At 45.0% G+C, this 19,317-nt stretch overlaps 1 protein-coding gene across 1 annotated transcript in view; it reads right to left on the reverse strand.

Annotated features, from left to right (window-relative positions):
* Nucleotides 1-16,450, reverse strand: part of SLC8A1 (solute carrier family 8 member A1) — a 287,090-nt gene extending 270,640 nt beyond the window's left edge. Inside the window, exon 1 of the mRNA XM_028724949.2 lies at nucleotides 16,297-16,450. The gene's annotated coding sequence lies outside the window, so the exon portion shown is untranslated. The remainder of the gene's footprint in view (nucleotides 1-16,296) is intronic.
* Nucleotides 16,451-19,317: the final 2,867 nt, after the last annotated feature.

The following is a 19,317-nucleotide window of genomic DNA, read 5'->3' on the forward strand; positions in this document are numbered from 1 at the left end:
TGCCATCATGGGATTCCCTATCATCTATTGCTCCACTAAGCCTAGAGGACATCTCTTTCTCATGTACTCTTTTATAACTGTTATGTCCTGAAGTTCTCACCCTGGGCCAGCAGGGGCATACTGTAGATAGTTTTCACTCAGGTCCACATATGCAAATAAGGGATTGAAAGTGATGTTCAGTGATTGGATAGTTACAGAAAATGGTTACTGTTGCGTTGTAGTGGAGCTCTATATAAGCAGGCTGGCTGAACCCTTCAGTTCAGTTCTGTTCTGGCCCGTGAATAAACAAGAGCTGTTTGAAGAATCGCTTGTGTCGTCTGATATGTTCACCCACAACTTAACAGTAACAGTTGTAAAGAATACAATCCCCTTCTCCTGGTATGCGCCAGTCATATAACTCCTGGGTAACTTGCACATTTGGGACCCCTCCACACACCCCTTTTATTCAGCATTCATGATAATCTGTGCTCATGGTGGTATTGGGGCAATTATCCATTCTCAATATTGTTTGCACTTACTCAAGTTTCAGGGTAGACATACTGTGTTGTTTCCACTCAGTGCATACATAGCCTGTGACTTTCTGCTGAAATCCTGTTTTTTGTTTTGTTTTGTTTTTTTAATATCACAAATGTTCTAGGTTTTGGTCCCACTTTAGTTGCCCTGTAGTGCAAGAGTACATCTCCAGATAGCAATAATTGACCTCATTGAGGAAGTATCACAGAACAGACAAGTAAAAAGGAATGATGTGCGGATGGTATTATTGCATGAATGACATATTGCAGAATATGCCTGCAAAAAATGGGGACCCTTCCTTGCTTACGCCCACGTCCCAAGCTACAAGGATGGTGAGGAGGATAGCCTACCTGCCAGGGCTGTTGTGAGTTAGAAGGGAAGAAAGAAAATAAATAAACGAAAAGCCACTTTGTATCACTGAAATGCTATTTAAACGATTTATTATAAGTTTCACTTTACATCAAGCAACATAATACATGAGGAGTGTAATGGCACTTTTCATATTTAATAAATAAGAACATCAGTGCATTTTAAAGCTGTCTGCTGCTGTCAACTGAAATTTCCTGCCTGCCCCCATGAAAGTAGAATGAGAACCCCCTGGAGTCTTGCTGCAAAATGTAGGTCAGGCTCACCTCAGAGTACTCCAAGCCTTGTTCATAGCTAATGCAGCTTTTGCAAAATTAAAGAGAAATGACAGGCAAGAAGTTCTTGGTAAGTGGCACAGACGGGGACTACTACAGTAGCGGGTATATCTGGTAACCATTAAACGAAACTGATAATAAAGTAGTATAGAAAGCATGGGGAAATGAGTCAATAGATTTTAAGCTTGTGTACCGATGCAGCAACACCTTATGGGTATGGGGCTCCCTAGTCTGAAGTGTGTTGTCCATTTCTTTCAATGCCAGAAGCAGATCTGGGTTTGCCTCTAATTGCACCATGGACTTGCTCCTGCCAAAGAAACGAGTGGGACAACTTGTGTCTCCACACAGAACACATTTCACCATCAATGCCTGCTGGTATCTGCACTATACCCTACCCTCCAATATTTCTCCAGTGAAAATAGGGACATCCTATTCTATACCCTCCAACATTTCTCTGGTGGAAATAGAGACATCTTAAGGAAAAGCGGGACATTGCAGGATCAAATCAGAAACTGGGACGACTTCTGTAAATCAAGGACAGTACCTGGACAATAGGGACACTTGGAGGGTCTGCTATACATTTAAAGCAGTGTCATACCACTTTAAACCGTTGTGGCTTCCCAGTAAGAAAGAAGAAGAAGAAGAAGAAGAGTTTGGATTTGATATCCCGCTTTATCACTACCCGAAGGAGTCTCAAAGCGGCTAACAATCTCCTTTCCCTTCCTCCCCCACAACAAACACTCTGTGAGGTGAGTGGGGCTGAGAGACTTCAGAGAAGTGTGACTGGCCCAAGGTCACCCAGCAGCTGCATGTGGAGGAGCGGGGAATCGAACCCAGTTCACCAGATTACGAGACTACCACTCTTAACCACTACACCACACTGGCTCCCAAACTGTAGCTTGTTAAGGGTTCTGAGAGCTGTTAGGAGGCCTCCCAAACTGTAGCTTGTTAAGGGTTCTGAGAGTTGTTAGGAGGCCACTATTTCCCTCACGGAGCGACAGTTCCCAGAGTTCCCTTGGAAGAGAAACTGACTGCTAAACCATGAACTGTAGCTCTGCGAGGGAACTAGGAGTCTCCTGACAACTCTCAGCACCCTCAGCAAGCTACAATTCCCACAATCCTTTGGGAGAAACTATGGCTGTTTACTCCTGCCAACCTAGCAGTTCGAAAGCACCACAAAAAGTGCAAGTAGATAAATAGGGGAAGGTAAACGGCGTTTCCGTGCGCTGCTCTGGTTTCGCCAGAAGCGGCTTAGTCATGCTGGCCACATGACCCGGAAGCTGTACGCCGGCTCCCTTGCCCACTAAAGCGAGATGAGCGCCGCAACCCCAGAGTCGGCCACGACTGGAACTAATGGTCAGGGGTCCCCTTTACCTTTACTTATGGCTGTTTAAAGTGGTTTGATATTGCTTCTCAATATGTCACCACGAGATAAAAGCCATGTAGGAGCAGTTTGCCACCCGTGGTGGTTAGAACAACACTTCAGTGACACAGCCAAATGGGTGGAGTCTGACTGCGTGGGCCTTTCTCATCAAACAGGCCTCCTCGTCTCTTGACAGGGTGCCAGTTTTGTGGTCAGGGGTGTGGCCTGGTAAGAGCCGCATGGGCGGCCTAGATAGGTTGACCACCCCAGCTTTAAAGAAACAATTGGAAGGTAAAAAAATGAATGTGCATTGTATTGGTTGGGTATGTTTATCATGGAGAGCTTGCCTTCAGAGTCATTTACCTTTTCAAAAGCACAGCACCAGCCCATGAGGTCTATTTGTTACCTAGGGCATTTCTAGTGCATAGTATTCCAATTTTATGGCTGCCTCTTTGCAGCAATGCAGCACAAGTTTTCGTTGCATCATCCAACTACTTCTAAGCAACGATCGTTCCATCCACGTGAAGTGGATGTATGAACAGTTCAGAAATGATCTGATTGTTCACTGAAGTTATATTAACAGTACTTTGATCCTGTATTGAGTGCTAAGAACAAATACAAGTATTTCCCTGTATTGACCTTCCTGGGTCAATAGCAGTGTGGGATAGCTTGGGTGAGAAAACGTGCCAATCTCCCCCCCCCCCCCCCCGTCTTTCTGCATTACTTGCTTTGCCCTCACAGAACATTTCCCTTCTGGCTCCCAGCCATTTCAAACTGAGATGTCACCTATCTCCAGTCTCATGGTACAACACTTGCTCATGGATCTTAATTACAAGTGCTCTGTTCTCACCGCAGGGTTAATGATGGTTTTCCAGGGGTGTCGGGTGAGTTAAGTCATTTCCATTTCAAAAAGTGAGAAGTTACTGACCCGCAGGCAGCTGTATGGAAACACCCTGCCTGCAATTCTCTTGAGCCAAGAAATTTCACGGAATGTATATTGCAGCATCTAGTAGTTTGACAGCCGACCACTTTGACACGAAAAGGCAAATAAGCCAGTCGCCTCGACTAGCAGGCCTGCAATCATGCAAGTGGCTTCTTTTGACTTATTTGTGATCCGTGTAGAAAAGTGACCAATAAATGTTTTAAACAAAACATTCAAATGCTAAATTCAGGTAGGTAGCCGTGTAGGTCTGATGCTGTCGAAATAAATAAAAAAATAATAAAATTTTTTCCAGTAGCACCTTAGAGACCAACTAAGTTTGTTCTGGGTATAGTGGTACCTGGGGTTAAGAACTTAATTCGTTCTGGAGGTTCGTTCTTAACCTGAAACTGTTCTTAACCTGAGGTACCACTTTAGCTAACGGGGCCTCCTGCTGCTGCGCAATTTCTGTTCTCATTCTGAAGCAAAGTTCTTAACCTGAGGTACTATTTCTGGGTTAGCGGAGTCTGTAACCTGAAGCGTCTGTAACCTGAGGTACGACTGTATAAGCTTTCGTGTGCATGCACACTTCTTCAGATACACTGATCAGAAGTCAGCAGACCCTTATATCATGTTTCAGTGTATCTGAGGAAGTGTGCATGCACACGAACCTTATACTGTACCCAGAACAAACTTAGTTGGTCTCTAAGGTGCTACTGGACAATTTTTTAAATTCTTAAATTTATTCAGATGCTAAGTGTTATTAGTGCTGCTATTATTAATAATACAATATAGTAATAATAATGATCTGAGTGTGGATCCTTGGGTAGCAAGAATCAACTTTGTTGACAAATGTACCCAAGAAATGTGCGATTTCTCCACCCATTCACAGATTTTTAAATGCCTATTTCTTTCTCTGCCTTTATTTTCTCCCCCTCTTTGTTTTTTCGTTGTTGTTGATAACTATAATTATATAATATCTTGATCAGAAATGTTTCTTATTTGCTATGTCGTTTTCCAGACTGAGATTAAATAAATGCCACACATTGTCAAATTGTTATATTGTTAAAATTGAATAAAAATCATTTTTTAAAAAGGAAAAATAACAACACCCAAACACTTGGAGGATGTTTCAGGAGGTCGGAGGGAACCCCAACATTTGCAGATGTACAAAATCCACCATGGGGAGAGGGAACCCTCCTCTGAAAACAGCCCAGTGGGGGGGTGAAGCATGCCCTGTGAGCTTGGAATAATGGAAGTATACTGAAAGAGAGACCATAAGAACTGATAGAAGTGGTGAATGAAAAGGAAGAGGACATGGCTTATTGGCTGGTGCCCTGAGCAGGAGTACTGCATGCTGCAACATTTTGTTGCAAGCCCCACTTGCTGCTGCAGCAGAAGTATTAGTAGTCGTAATAATATCTAGATGCTTTTCTGTAGATCCTTGGCTGAAACAGGAGAGGAGGAACAGCCAGAAACAACTGCAGGTCAGGCAAAACTTTTGCCATCTCTTCCTGCTTTGATTTCCTGCTCTTCCCACTGATTTACAGCAGCTTGCTTTGACTTCTGGGTGGAGTGGGGGGGTGAAAAACAAAAAGGCAAAGAAAGAAACAGAAAGTCGGGTTGACATGGCTGACTCTTCCGGACTACGGATTACTGGGCTAGGGAGGGGAGTGTCAGGGTTCAAGTTTTTATTTTCCTTTGCTGGTTAGTGGGTAGGAATTGAAGTAGTAGCAGTTTTATCTGTTTAGCTATAAGCCATTGCTTGGGGGGATGGGAGAGTTGAGCCACAAATTTGGCTCTTAATTTCCCAGTAACCAATACAAACAGAGAAACACGCCAAGTAACATGATTTTCCTTGTCCAGCTGAAATGGAGTCGAGTGTGAATTTTATGCTCCTTATTCAGCTCGTGGTAGCAATGAATGACACTTTCCCCAAAATGTCTAGCTATATATACATTATTTACACAATGGGCCCTGCATGATTCGCTAATTCTGGGCTGCTCCTGTAGGCCAATCAGGTTGCGGATTCACTTCATCCAGGAGCCTGATTGGCTGCTCCTGTAGGCCAATCAGGTTATGGATTCACTTCCACCTGGAGCTGGATTGGGTGGCTCCTGCGGACCAATAAGACTGCTGCATTCTGGATCCTATTGTTCTAGGATTCAGCTCAGTACATAACACCGACAATGAAAAGCGCACAAACTCGCTTGATGTCACTAGTGGGGGATATAATTTAATATTTCTATATTGTATGGAATGCTAATCTTTATGCGTTGTCGTACCGCCTTTTCTATTCCATTTCTAATGTATATATGTAAATAATGTTCTACAACGCAAGTTGCTTGGTAGAATGAGAGACTGAGATTGGTAAACCCCATTGAACTCAGGCTTACTGGTACTAATTAGACAGGTATAGGCAGCACTTTTTTTCTTTTTTAAAAAAATGTTTAGGGGTACTCTCATTTTCCTACTCATATTGAAATACTGCCTCTCAATGAGGCCAAACTTAGATTCACAAAATGTTTAGGGGTATGCGTGCCCCTGCGTCCCCCCCAGAAAAAAAGCACTGGCTATAGGATTATGCTGCCGTTTATTTTATTTTCCTAATCCCACGCATGCCGTTGCCAAAGGCGAGTCAGATAGCAAGCCACCTAACTAAACTGCATGCAGCAGATCAATATCCTCACCTAACAGCTTCAAGTAGCTTTAATTATGCTGAGTGCTTGATGAACAAGTATCACTTCTTCCTCCAAACTGGCCTTGTGAAGAGTGGGAAATAGAGTTCACAGTTGTGTGTATTGCAGCAACAGTAAACAATATACTGAGTAGAACCGTCTTGCAAACAAGGCGTAAGAAACTAGCTCTTCTTATGCATCTGCAGAGAACAGACTCTCCTATAGAAGCACACACTGGGCAGTTTATATATCTCCAGTTGCAGTACTTACTAGGTGCAGAACCCACTTTCTCATCACACCACAGATGGATAGGTCCTTAGCTAGTTAAATATAGTGCTGTATAATCAATACCATTCAATTATAGGTATTCACATTTGGTATATATTAAGGGTTGAAGGTCCTAATAGTAAAAGCTATGGTTTTCCCAGTAGTGATGTATGGAAGTGAGAGCTGGACCATAAAGAAAGCTGATCACCGAAGAATTGATACTTTTGAATTATGGTGCTGGAGGAGACTCTTGAGAGTCCCATGGACTGCAAGAAGATCAAACCTCTCCATTCTGAAGGAAATCAGCTCTGAGTGCTCACTGGAAGGACAGATCCTGAAGCTGAGGCTCCAATACTTTGGCCACCTCATGAGAAGACTCCCTGGCAAAGACCCTGATGTTGGGAAAGATGGAGGGCACAAGGAGAAGGGGACGGCAGAGGATGAGATGGTTGGATAGTGTTCTTGAAGCTACCAGCATGAGTTTGACCAAACTGCAGGAGGCAGTGGAAGACAGAAGTGCCTGGCATGCTCTGGTCCATGGGGTCACGAAGAGTCGGACACAACTAAATGACTAAACAACAAAGGGTTGAAAGCAAGTGTTGGACAAGTGGAAAGCAGCGGCGTCACAATGGGGTGGTGCACTCCCGGTGCCACGTCTGTGGGGGTGACAAGAAGGCGCCCACCATGGTGGCGTGAGTAGCCATTGTGCCTCTGCATCCGCATGTGGAGGATCCTCCATTCGCGGCTGCAGCTGCGAGCAGAGGATCCTGCCGCCGGCAGCAAACCACTATGTACAGCACATGTGCGGTGCTGTACGCATGCGCCGTGCTTAGTGACACCACACATGCACTGTACATAGCGGTTTGCTGGTGCCGCCGCTCCAGCTTGGGAATGCGGCCTCTTGGAATAATGCCGTTGCTCCAATTGAGTCTCCACCCTCTCCCATTATGCGTCATCACTATGGGTGCTAAGATGTGCCCTCTGCCTCTGAGCTCTTTGCTCTCCTACTTTCAATGCCCGCTGGGTTCTGGGAGGAGGGGTCTGGAATGCTTTCTAAAGATACTGAGTCTGTGAGCTGTCAGCTGTCTCTTCTTCTTCTTCTTCTTCTTCTTCTTCTTCTTCTTCTTCTTCTTCTTCTTCTTCCTCCTCCTCCTCCTCCTCCTCCTCCTCCTCCTCCTCTCCCATTATTTCCCAGCTTTCCCCCTCATCTGCCTCTGAGTTGCAACGTTTCTCAACCCCTGTTGTAATTCTGTCTCCTTCTTCTCTGGAAGGGTCAGGTTGGGGAGGCGGTCTCCACCATTCCTCCTCTGCCCAGTCCCTGACACATGGACTGATTAGACACAGAGGAATGCTGGGAAGAACCAGCTGGGGAATAACTAAGGGAAGAAGGCTCAGAGCCCGGGGAGTGGTGGTGGGACCAGAATGAGTAGTCAGATGGAGAACACTGGGAAGAGGGGGTGTTGGAAGCTGAGGAGGTAACAGGGCTTAGTGTTGGAAGCTGAGGAGGTAACAGGGAGAGCCCGTGGCAGAGAGAAAAACAGAATCAGAGGCAGAAGCTGAAGCTGAAGCAGGCAGGTGAGAGGAGAGAGGTTAAGAGGCAGGGAGGTGTCAGGCTGGTGAAGAGTCACAGATGTCTCCCTCTCCACTGGGACCAGCTCCCCTCCCCCTGTCTTCCAGAACCAGAAGAGGCATGAAAAGGGAGAGCTCGGATTCACACAGGCTCAGTCTCCAATTGCTTGGGGGAGACCCCAGTGGGGAGGGGACTTAGCTGGCTGTGGGGAGGCAGGGGATTTCAGTCTCAGCACCTGATCCATGGGGCAAGTCCTACTGCTGTGCTCATTAGGCCTGGCACTCCACCAAGTCTGTGCAGATTGTGTTCTTGCTGATAAAGGGTCAGCTCTAACTTGCACAGTGTGTTTTATTGCAGGCTCGTTGCTTTCACCAGTCCATCTAGCTCAGTATTGTACACAGGGTCTGGAGGCCAGAGTCTTTGCCAGTCACATCTGGAGATGTTGAGGTCTGAACCTGGGGACCATTTGCAAGCGGAGCATGTGCTCGACCACCGAACCTCAGCTCTTTCCAAACACCAGCAATTGTGTGATTGACCTACTTTGCATTGTTTCAGGTGACTGGTGAAGTCCTGACTTTTTGAAAAGGCCTTTGGTTGAATGATCTTTTGCTGGTTTGGTTTAGTGTTTAGACAGCTGTTCTGTACTTCCATTTCCCCCCTCCTGTGTGGGTATGAAAATTGATTTTCGTTGTTCATGTTTATATTTTGATTTTGCGATTGGGTTTAATTTGGGGGTGGCTGTCTGTTTTTATACTTCGGATCTGTTGGCTGTCTTGCATTCCTTTGGGAATATAGGCAGGGCAGAATGGTTTTTTAAAAATAAAATAAAATAAATGTGGTCCTTGTAGCTGGGGCCTACTGTTTTACTTGGATTCATTGGCTTAAGGTAAAATAAATTAATATGCCAGCAGGCAGATCTCTCCTTCAGTCTACAAATGTTGACAGTGACATATGTACAAAGATCCATTGGAGTTTACGATAAGACGTTTTCTGCCGCTTGGCTTTACTGAGGCATGGGAAAGCACACAGGGAAGGTAAATGCCAGAAACTAAATCTATGTTTATATTTCTGATAGGAAGCAGATTCTCTCTTGTGAGAGAGCTTGAATATGGCATGTGGTTTTCATCTGAATGCTATTACCGATGGCACCCACAGAAGCAGCAAACTGCATTGTTCTGGAAATCAAAGGGAAGGGAACCTCACTGAGTATACTGGAAGATGAGTATAGAATTTATAGTTATAAATTGCAGAGTTGGAAGGAACTCTGGGGGTCATCTAGTCCAACCCCCTGCAATGCAGGGATCTTATCTAAGGCGTCTGTTATAGATGACCATCCAAACTCTGCTTCAAAACATCCAATGAAGGAGAGTCCACAACCTCCCGAGGGAGTCCATACTGTTGAATGGTTCTTAACATCTGAAAGTTCTTACTGATGTTTAGTTGAAATCTCCTTTATTGTAACTGAAAGCCATTGGTTCGGGTCTTACATGCTGGAGCAGAAGAAAACAAGCTTGTTCCATGTTCCAGTGTGGTGTAGTGGTTAGGAGCAATGGACTCGTAATCTGGTGAACTGGGTTTGATTCCCCGCTCCTCCACATGCAGCTGCTGGGTGACTTTGGGCCAGTCACACTTCTCTGAAGTCTCTCAGCCCCACTCACCTCACAGAGTGTTTGTTGTGGGGGAAGAAGGGAAAGGAGAATGTTAGCTGCTTTGAGACTCCTTAGGGTAGTGATAAAGCAGGATATCAAATCCAAACTCTTCTTCTTCTTCCATGAGATATCTGAATAAATCTCTTTCCCATGTTAAAAGTACCCAACTCTCTCAACTGTTCCTCATAAGCCTTGGTTTCCAGACCCTTGATCATCTTGGTTACTCTCCTCTGTACATGTTTCCTGTCACCCAGAATTTGAACACAATACTCCAGCTGTAATCTGACCAAGGCAGAAGAGAGTGGTACTATTACTTCTCTTGAGCAGGACACTATACCGTATTTCTCCGTGAATAACATGCCCCCGGGTATAAGATGCACCCTATTTTTGGGGACTCCAAGTTAAGAAAATGGGGGAAGATTGCAAAGAGTTGTTAAGCTTTTTTTTGGGGGGGGGGGTGTTTGCCAAAAATCGCTCACCCACCAGACGACCGCAGAAAATATCACGCGTCGCCAAAGCTACCAATCATCTGACAGGTCGCCACCAGCACCCACCAATCGCCCGCTGCAGTGGCAGCCAATCGATAACAACCCTTGCCACAGCCACAAATCACCCGCCTGAGTGCCGATGACTATCTCCTGCTTGCGGCAGCAACCAATCGCTCATCCCCACAGTGCACTATCCGTGTATAAGACAACCTTCAATTTTTAACATACTTTTTAAAAAAAATAATCATCTTATACACGGAAAAATACAGTACTTCCGTTTCGTTAGCTCTTTTTGCTGCAGCATCACACTGTGGGCTCATGTTAAGCTTGTGCTCTGCTAAAACCCCTAGATTCTTTTCACATGTACTACTGGCAGGCCAGGAGGTGTCCCCCATTTTAAATTTGTGCAGCTGGTTCTCCCTGCGCAAGTGCAGAACCTTCCATTTGTTGCCCCTGGTTGTATACTGAAGGGGTAGATAACAAAGTAGAAGGGGGCTCATGCCTCTTTAATCGTTGGTCCCTCTTCTGCACAACTATTAAAGGAGCACAAGCACCATCCAGTTTTGCATCTGGCCCCCCTAAGTCACACATGCAGATATTTCACCTCAGCATGTCTTTGGCAGTACTTTTATCCATTATACCTATAAGAAATGGCCATTTCCAGTCTTGTTGGAGAAGACATGCAGGTGCTGGTTTTTTGGGTTTTCTTCATTGCCGGTAGGGATGGAAGGATCTGTCAGTTTCGGTTCTCCAGGCTTCTAATTTTCCCAGTCTTAAATTCAGTTCTCCATATTTCTGCAGCCATATGCATTTTTTTAAAATAAAAAACCCCCCTCATAAAAATACTTTGGCTAATATGCAGTTCCTCCTAATACTTTGCAATTATGTGTGTTATTTTGACTCATATATATTCATATTTCTGTGCACTTTCCCCATTTATATATGCATCTTACTGTTTCCTCCTTCCAGAAGCAAGCCAAGCCAGCTTCGTTATCAGGCCTGGGGATGGTGATGCAGTATAAAGAAAAGGACAGCCTTGGGTGGGGGGCAACTGAGGTGAGGGGGTCAAAGTGCTAGAGCAGGAACAGAGTTCTCACAGAACCTCCTTTGCCTGGAGACAAGAGCTTGCTACACTTTTCAATAGCTTTTGCAGCTCCATGTCCAAGTAACAGCTTTGGCTGACATTGGAGAAACAGCAGAAATAATAATAATAATAATAATAATAATAATAATAATAATAATAATAAGTTTCCCCAGCCACTCTGGGCGGCTCCCAATCGAGTATTAAAAACAATACAGCATTAAATATTAAAAACTTCCCTAAACAAGCATATACAAAAAGCAGCGTTTCCAAAGAAAGAAACGATAACTTCCTAGAAAGGCCATAAGTGGTATGGAGTGATGTCACCTGTGATTAATTCCCTAAGTTCAGGAGATTTCCTCATTCCTTGGGCAAGGCACACACTCTCGGTGAGGCTGAGTCACATCACATGGAAGGAATCTCAAACGCTGGCAAGATATGAATTAGCTGCAAAGGAAAAGGCTCCCGAAATAACAAGGAGTAACTTGACTGTGTCGTGGGTGCTGGAAGAAGCCATAGATGGCCTCCTCTTAATCACTCATTGGGGCAATGTGGATCGGTCTACAGGGGTAGCCAATGTGGTGCCCTTCAGATGTTATTGGACTACAACCCCCATCAGCCCCAGCCAACATGGTTGCATAAGGTGTTCAAAAACCAACTTTGAGCTCCCCTCTCTGTGTGCTTCCAGTTAATGGGCTGCTCATGCAGGCGAGCAGCACCCACGTGATTTTGTCATTGTCAAAATGCCGTCCCACACTTCTGATGTGGAACACCAGCCCATGCCAGGTTCTTGTTCGCCGACAGCCTCCTGCTACACCCCTTGCTACATGCTCCTGATGGTGCTCTGATATTCTGTTTTATTTGGGGCAAGATGGCTGCTGAGAGGGCATAGCAAAACAACATGGCTGCCATTGCACTCATGGAATGACACAAAATTAGAGAATTATTATTAGAGAAATTAAATTAGAGAAAGAGCAAAGTCCTCATTGTTCCCTCTGGGATTGGCCCCCCCTGCCCCTACCTCACACAAAGAGGTTGTCGCTGTCTAGTAACAATGAGGAGTGGTACCAGGAAATAATAAACAAGGGGGGTCACCCCACACTTTCTCACATGTACACACATACTCATCGCACACATAGAGACTGCAGACACACATGCTTCTTTCTCTCTTACACATACCACATCGACTCTCCTTTCCCCTCTTCCCAAGTATATCCTCTTTCTCACAGACCACACATACATTGCACTATGGCAATCTCCCTGCCATCCCTCCCCTCACCCTCTAGGTAAACAGCAGAGACTCAGTTATTAAGAGATCAGGTGAGCAGCACAGACAGTCCACTAGTGATACTAAATAATATCTTGGTTGTGATTGGTTGGAACGTGGAATAGATCATTTCTGATGACCCTGGATCTCCCTGCCTAGCAAACTTCACCTTCCTTGGCCTTCCACCAGCCCATTAAGGCTTCCTACTTTAGGCAGGCATCTGGCCTGCTGAATTGTTGAAAAAAATTTATGTCCTTGAAATATTAGCTGTTGCCTCTCATATCCTCTTACAGCTTTAGTTTGTAGCTTTCCTGTACTTTATTGTTTTAATGGTTGTTCCAAGGGAACTCGGACATTTTAAAAGAGAGGTGGGGTATAAACATGGGCGCAGCCAGGATTTATTGGGGGGGCAGGCTTCAAGTTAAGGGGGCAGAACATCAATTACTTAAGTATTTTTACTGCTTTACTTGATTTGGGGGGACAGCTGTCCCCCCTGCTCCCCTTGGCTATGCCCATGGGCATAAAGTCCCCCCCCCCCAAATAAGCAAACATTTGACCTTCTCAAAGACATCCAAATATTTAGAGGTATACAGTCTGCCAATATTTCTCTTTATGACAGCTGTTACAAAAAAGTAAACTAGATCTATACTTTGGAACCATACCGTTGAAACAGTCCATATTGTCATAACCACCCATATTGTCATAGCAGCCCCAGCTCAAGATGGTTTGCTGCCCTGAGGTGGGACTGTAAATAAAACCAACCTCCAAAGTCAAAATACATTCAGTGACCATGGCAGAAAATCCCACAAGTGCATTTCCTCATCTCTGCCAGTAAAAAACACAATACTAAGTTAAGTAACAATTCGTTGCCCTTTCATGACACCTAAAATCTGCTGCCTGAGGCAGCCGCCTCCCTCTGCCTAATGATAGGACTGGCATTCGGTTTTAGCAGTTTTCAATAAGTATCTGAGGAGGCCCTCTCACTCTAGTCTGGCCTTCCCAAACCTGGTGCCCCCCAGATTCTTCGGACTACAACTCCGACCAGTTCCAGCTAGGCTGTTTGTGCTGATACAAGTTGTAGTCTGAAACATCTTGAGGACACTGGTTTGGGGATCTAGATTAGTATGTCTTTTCAAGGTATTCGGTGCTTCATCATGATCTTTACACTGGTATCGCTCATGTCTTCCTTTATTTTGACTTTAGCTTACTGAGAGGTCAAGTAAGTTGAAATTTTTTTTTATCCACAGTTTGACGCTTTGTATGAAGCTTGTACCTTTCATAAATCTCATTCATCCCTGGCATCATGGAGCCATTGAGTTATCAAGTTCATTCTGACTGAGGCCAGCAGTTAAATAATGAGACAGTTTCATTGCTTGCATTGTTCAGAAATATTGCCGGCTTTTGGACCTCTTCCTGCTGGCTTTCCTAAGCAAACCAAACTCCTGCATGATATACTTATAGTCGTTAGCAGCATCCAGAGTTAAGTTTACATTTCTAGGTACATTTGGCTGCGCCATCATTCAGAAATTGTCACCTTCACTTAACCAGCCTGGCTTGCACGTAATGGTAAGCCTGAGTTAAACAAACGGTATTCAAATTGAGTGTAAACATGAGTCTCGAAGGGATATGTGAAATAGGTAGTTTAAATATATGCCTACGATTTAGGGATGCTTAAAAGAAATGGTTCAAGCAAGGGGAAACATATACATGAAGATGTTTTGCAGAAAAATACCTGTCAGAGCTTCACACGTATTTCTTAGGTTTACTGCAAATGTGTTCAGTATTAAATATTCATGCAACTAAATGACACAGTTCTGTTGCAGATAATTCAGAGGGAATTTGGAAAACAGTATTAGGCAAAAGGTCACACGGGAAGCCTGCTTTATACCTCAAATAGAAATCTGCATCTGAGAGCCGATTCAGAGGCACTGTAGATGACTGTTACAGGACTGTAATGCTTTGGAGTGTTGAACTAGAACAGGGGTCAGCAAACCTTTTCAGCAGGGGGCCGGTCCACTGTCCCTCAGACCTTGTGGGGGGGCCGGACTATATTTTGAAAAAAATAATGAATGAATTCCTATGCCCCACAAATAACCCAGAGATACATTTTAAATAAAAGGGCACATTCTACTCATGTAAAAACACCAGGCAGGCCCCACAAATAACTCAGAGATGCATTTTAAATAAAAGGACACATTCTACTCATGTCAAAACACGCTGATTCCCGGACCGTCCTTGGGATGGATTTAGAAGGCGATTGGGCAGGATCCGGCCCCCAGGCCTTAGTTTGCCTACCCATGAACTAGAACCTGGCACAGCAGGCTTCGAATCCCCACTCAGCTATGAAGCTCATTGGGTGACCTTGGGCTCCCAACCCTTCAGAGCTGATTTTGAGGACATGGGGGGGGCTGGAGAGGAAGAGGAAGTTCAACTGCACACATAGAAGTCCCTTATGGCACATAAGCTTTGAAAAAACACCCCCCCCCTCCTTTATAATATATTAAAATGATTAGTTGAATAAAAATATATATCTTCCAACCATTCAGAAACTGTAATAGTTTGGAGCATTAGAAACTCATCCCCAAATATTTAAAAATGGAAACAGAAACTTGAGGGACAAAACAGGACAACCTCTCATTTCTGCTGTAAAGGGAAAGAAATTTAGAAAGGAACCTATGACTGCCCCCCCCCTCTACAGTAGATATTCCCAAAATGAATCGGTTTTCCTAATTTCCCCACATGGTTTTGTATGCCCATGTCCAAAATCGTGAGGAACCCGAGCTGCCTCTTGCATGCTGATTTAACCTTTTCAAAAGTTGGAAGCTTATACCCATGCAAACACAACTTTTGTCAAAGACAACTTATTTCCAAAGATTTAAAACACAAACTACTTGCTGCAACTTTGATTTTTAAAGGGCAGGTATTCTGTGGAAGAATGATTCTCTATTAGCTTGACTGATGCCCCTATCCTTTCAGTCTAGCAACATAGGGCTTGGCTTTAGGGAGAACCATTCCCCGAGATGTCCACACTCCCGAAATCTTCCCTTCAGTCAGAGACGGGGAACTTGTGGCCCTCCAGATGTTGGCAGAATACAACTCCCATCACCCTCGATCCCCATCCATGCTGGCTGGGGCTGAGTCCAACAACATCTGGAGGGCAGCAAGCCCTCCCCTACTCTTGCCTCGGATGGAAAAAGAGCAACAACGGGGTGTGTGCTGCCGCTTTGAAGAGACCGAGTCTTTCACAACATGCCACTGTCAATTAAAGCCGCATTGAGATCTTTGAGCAGGATGCAATCAACTGATCTGCGCTTAAAAAAATGAGCCCTGGATTGCCAAAAGAAACACCGTTGTTTACGAAAAGCTCTTCCTACAATCCGTGGCTCAGCAGCGCACAGCATTCAGGCGGACACGCCGCCAAACATGAAAGCAACACACATTCTGCACCTCCAGATGCTCACATTTGTGCGGAGTAAACACACAGATGCACGAAAAGGCGACACAATGGCAGGCTTAGGCATTGTGTATGCGCTGACGAGTTCAAATGAGACGATTCACAAATCCCAACAAAGAGAAACCCGTTATATAAATACTATTCTGCATCTCTCTCTCCCCCCCGCCCCCCATCCAAGTTTTGCTGCTTTCTTGGTCCCTCTATGGGAAAGTTTCTCTGCCTCTTGGGTAAGCAGCACTGCTCCATGCCATTCCTTCAGGGACCTCCGCCAAATCCCCCCTCTCTCTCTAGCCTTACGAAACGCATGAAAAGCCTCTAGTGCAAATGCTGCTCCTCTGGGAATTCCTCACAGAAAGTCATGCAAACAAGCCTTTTTCTCCTCCCCAACCCCCACGCCTGCACTTACCGCCTGTCAAGCCTCGGCACCTCTGTTTCGGGCTGTGTGGAGCGAGAACTTCATATGATAGCTCCTCTGCATTTACCAGAAAGAAAGAAGTTTGGATGCTTGTCCTTTAAGTGTCTCTAAACATGGTTTGCATAGCTGGATAGCGGCTTATCTCTGCTTTTCTGCTTTCGCTTCCATACATGGATCTGTTCCCAACAGTAACTCCAAGCTGTCGAAAAGAAGCTATCTGGCAGCTTTAGGCTTCATCCGACACGTAAACGATATATATATATAATTTTAAAAAGTGCTAGCCCTTTCTCCCCGTCACCTTTTGCAACCTTTAGCCCGTGCCACAAAGCCTCCCCCTTTTGCCTTTACCCCCTTCCCAAATCAACTGGAAGACAACATATTCCTTTTTGTGGCTTGCTGGAACAAATCATTTGAGACTAGTATATGCAACCATGAAAAATTGATGCTTAGGCTCGCACTGTGCTTAAAATGGCTTCAATCTCTAGTGTATCTCCCGACCGTTTGGCTGCTTCTTTTCAAAATATTTGTACAGTAATCGTCAAGACCCACTAAGTATACATGGAAAAGAAATACCCCCCCCCCCCGCGCGCGCGCGCACACACACACACACACACACACACACACACACACACACATCCCTTCCCTTTCAAAAGGTTCCCAGCGGTTCGTCTCTAAGAATACCTTTCCCCCCACTTTAAAAAGGAATACTTTCCTTAGAGGTCAAGGGTTTTGTTTGTTAGGTCTCTTGGAACGGTTTCAAGACAATATACATCATGTCTGCAAGGATGGGAGGTTAAGAGTCGCATTTTTGTGGAGAGGCAAGAAACACAGAAGGGAAGGGGAGCCAAGACAATCCTGGTTTAAGAGGAGGCGCTGCTGCTGTCATTACTACTGGGCTAGGAAGGGGCAAAATCTGTCAATTTTTGGTTTCTCTCGCTTTCTCACTTTCTCATTCTTCAGTTCATTTCTCTACATATCTGCATCAGTTTGCACGTTTTTAAGTCCCCGTGAAAATTCATTAGCATTTGGGGACAGATTTCTCACAATATACATATGTTTGCCATTTTGCTGAATGTATATTTTTTTTGCAAAGTGGTGCTCCCTAGTATAATGGATCTGCCTACATTTTTTTAAAAAAATGTGCATTTCCCCCCCACACACTTTACCTTAGTGCATTTATTCTCACACACGTTACTTGGCTGGAGCATGGCCCTGCAAAATTCAGAGAAGTGTGAATTGTGGTACAGTCACCTTGCATATTGTTTCAGGAAGTGCAAATGTGGTACAGTCACCTCTAAACATGAACTGAATTGAATTCTTGCCCCATTCCTGTACAGAACTCATGCCTGCCAGTTTAGCAACCCAACCCCATTTCACAGGGCTCCTATCTCAAAGACTATGATAATTTAACAATACAAAGGAAAAACAAAAAAAAAAAATCCTTCCAGTAGCACCTTAAAGACCAACTAAGTTAGTTCTTGGTATGAGCTTTCGTGTGCATGCACACTTCTTCAGATGCACATGAAAACTCATACCAAGAACTAACTTAGTTGGTCTTTAAGGTGCTACTGGAAGGAATTTTTTTTTGTTTTGACTATGGCAGACCAACATGGCTACCTATCTGTAATACAAAGGACAGCTCTACATGTAAAGGCATTTGAAACAGCAGACAGACAAAGGGAATCACCACAAACCAACAAGGAATAAGGGGAGGCAGGAATTCAGCGTAGCAGAGGCCAGGCCTCCTGCATAGCTTGTGACCTGGAACATTAACCACAGCCACTCAGCTGTATATTTGGGCCTGCCAAATGCTTGATAAGCTCACCCTCTTTATTTTTGCCATCTCTGGCCAGTGTAGGGCTGGCCAAATGTCTTGCTTCAAAGAGGACAGTTCTCTAGCTACTGGACCAGTTTTAAGGTCCTGCTACATGCACATAAGGATCTAAACAAATACTGGACCAGGTTATCTGAAGACACAGGTGGTGCTGTGGTCTAATCCACTGAGCCTCTTGGGCTTGCTGATCGTAAGGTCAGCAGTTTGAATCCCCATGACGGGGTGAGCTCCCGTTGCTCTGTCCCAGCTTTTGCCAACCTAGCAGTTCGAAAGCACGCCAGTAAAAGTAGATAAATAGGTACCTCTGTGGCGGGAAGGTAAATGGCGTTTCTGCGCGCTCTGGCTTCCATCACAGTGTCCTGTCACACCAGAAGCAGTTCAGTCATGCTGGCCATGTGACCTGGAAAAACTGCCTGCTCCCTCAGCCTGAAAGTGAGACTAGCGCTGCACCCCATAGTCAAATTTGACTGGACCTAACCGTCCAGGGGTCCTTTCCCCCTTACCCTATTACCCTAGCTGAAGAAAGGGCACTGTGAGGGGGACATTCCTCAATGGCAAAGCCCATCTTCTGCATAACAGCCCCTGTTTCAGTTCCAAGAAGGTCCAGGATACAATAGCAAGTGACGGGAAGGACCTTCTCAAGACTTTTGAGAGTTGCTGCCAGTGGACAATTATGGGCTAGATGGACCAGTGGCTGACTCTGCGGCATCATGCTTCCATGCAAAAGTTTGCTGTGCCCAGAGAAGCATATCTCATAATACAAAGCCTTAGCCCCTCCATGCCACGTCCAGCAGGCTTTCAGATCTCGGGTCTTTTAGTTCAGTCAGCTCACACTACCTCCCTCTGCTGCTCTTTATATATTTATTACTAACTTAATGCATAGCCTTCCAATTAGCTCTCTGGAGCCCATTATATGGCTGCCCTGAGGGGGCCTGGTGCTCTTTGCTGCCTAAGGCATGCCTGCACCTATCCTTTCGGATCTCCCCCAGCAATAAAGCACTTCTCTTCCATACTGTCTACACACCCAGCTTGTTTGCAGAGTCACCTATACCCGTTACAGTGGTACCTCAGGTTAAGTACTTAATTAGTTCCGGAGGTCCGTACTTAACCTGAAACTGTTCTTAACCGGGGGGGGGGGGGCACCAGGGCCGCATTGGAAGATGGCCGACAATACCATC

Source organism: Podarcis muralis, chromosome 3 (genome assembly GCF_964188315.1).
Source record: "Podarcis muralis chromosome 3, rPodMur119.hap1.1, whole genome shotgun sequence".
Taxonomy (NCBI): domain Eukaryota; kingdom Metazoa; phylum Chordata; class Lepidosauria; order Squamata; family Lacertidae; genus Podarcis; species Podarcis muralis.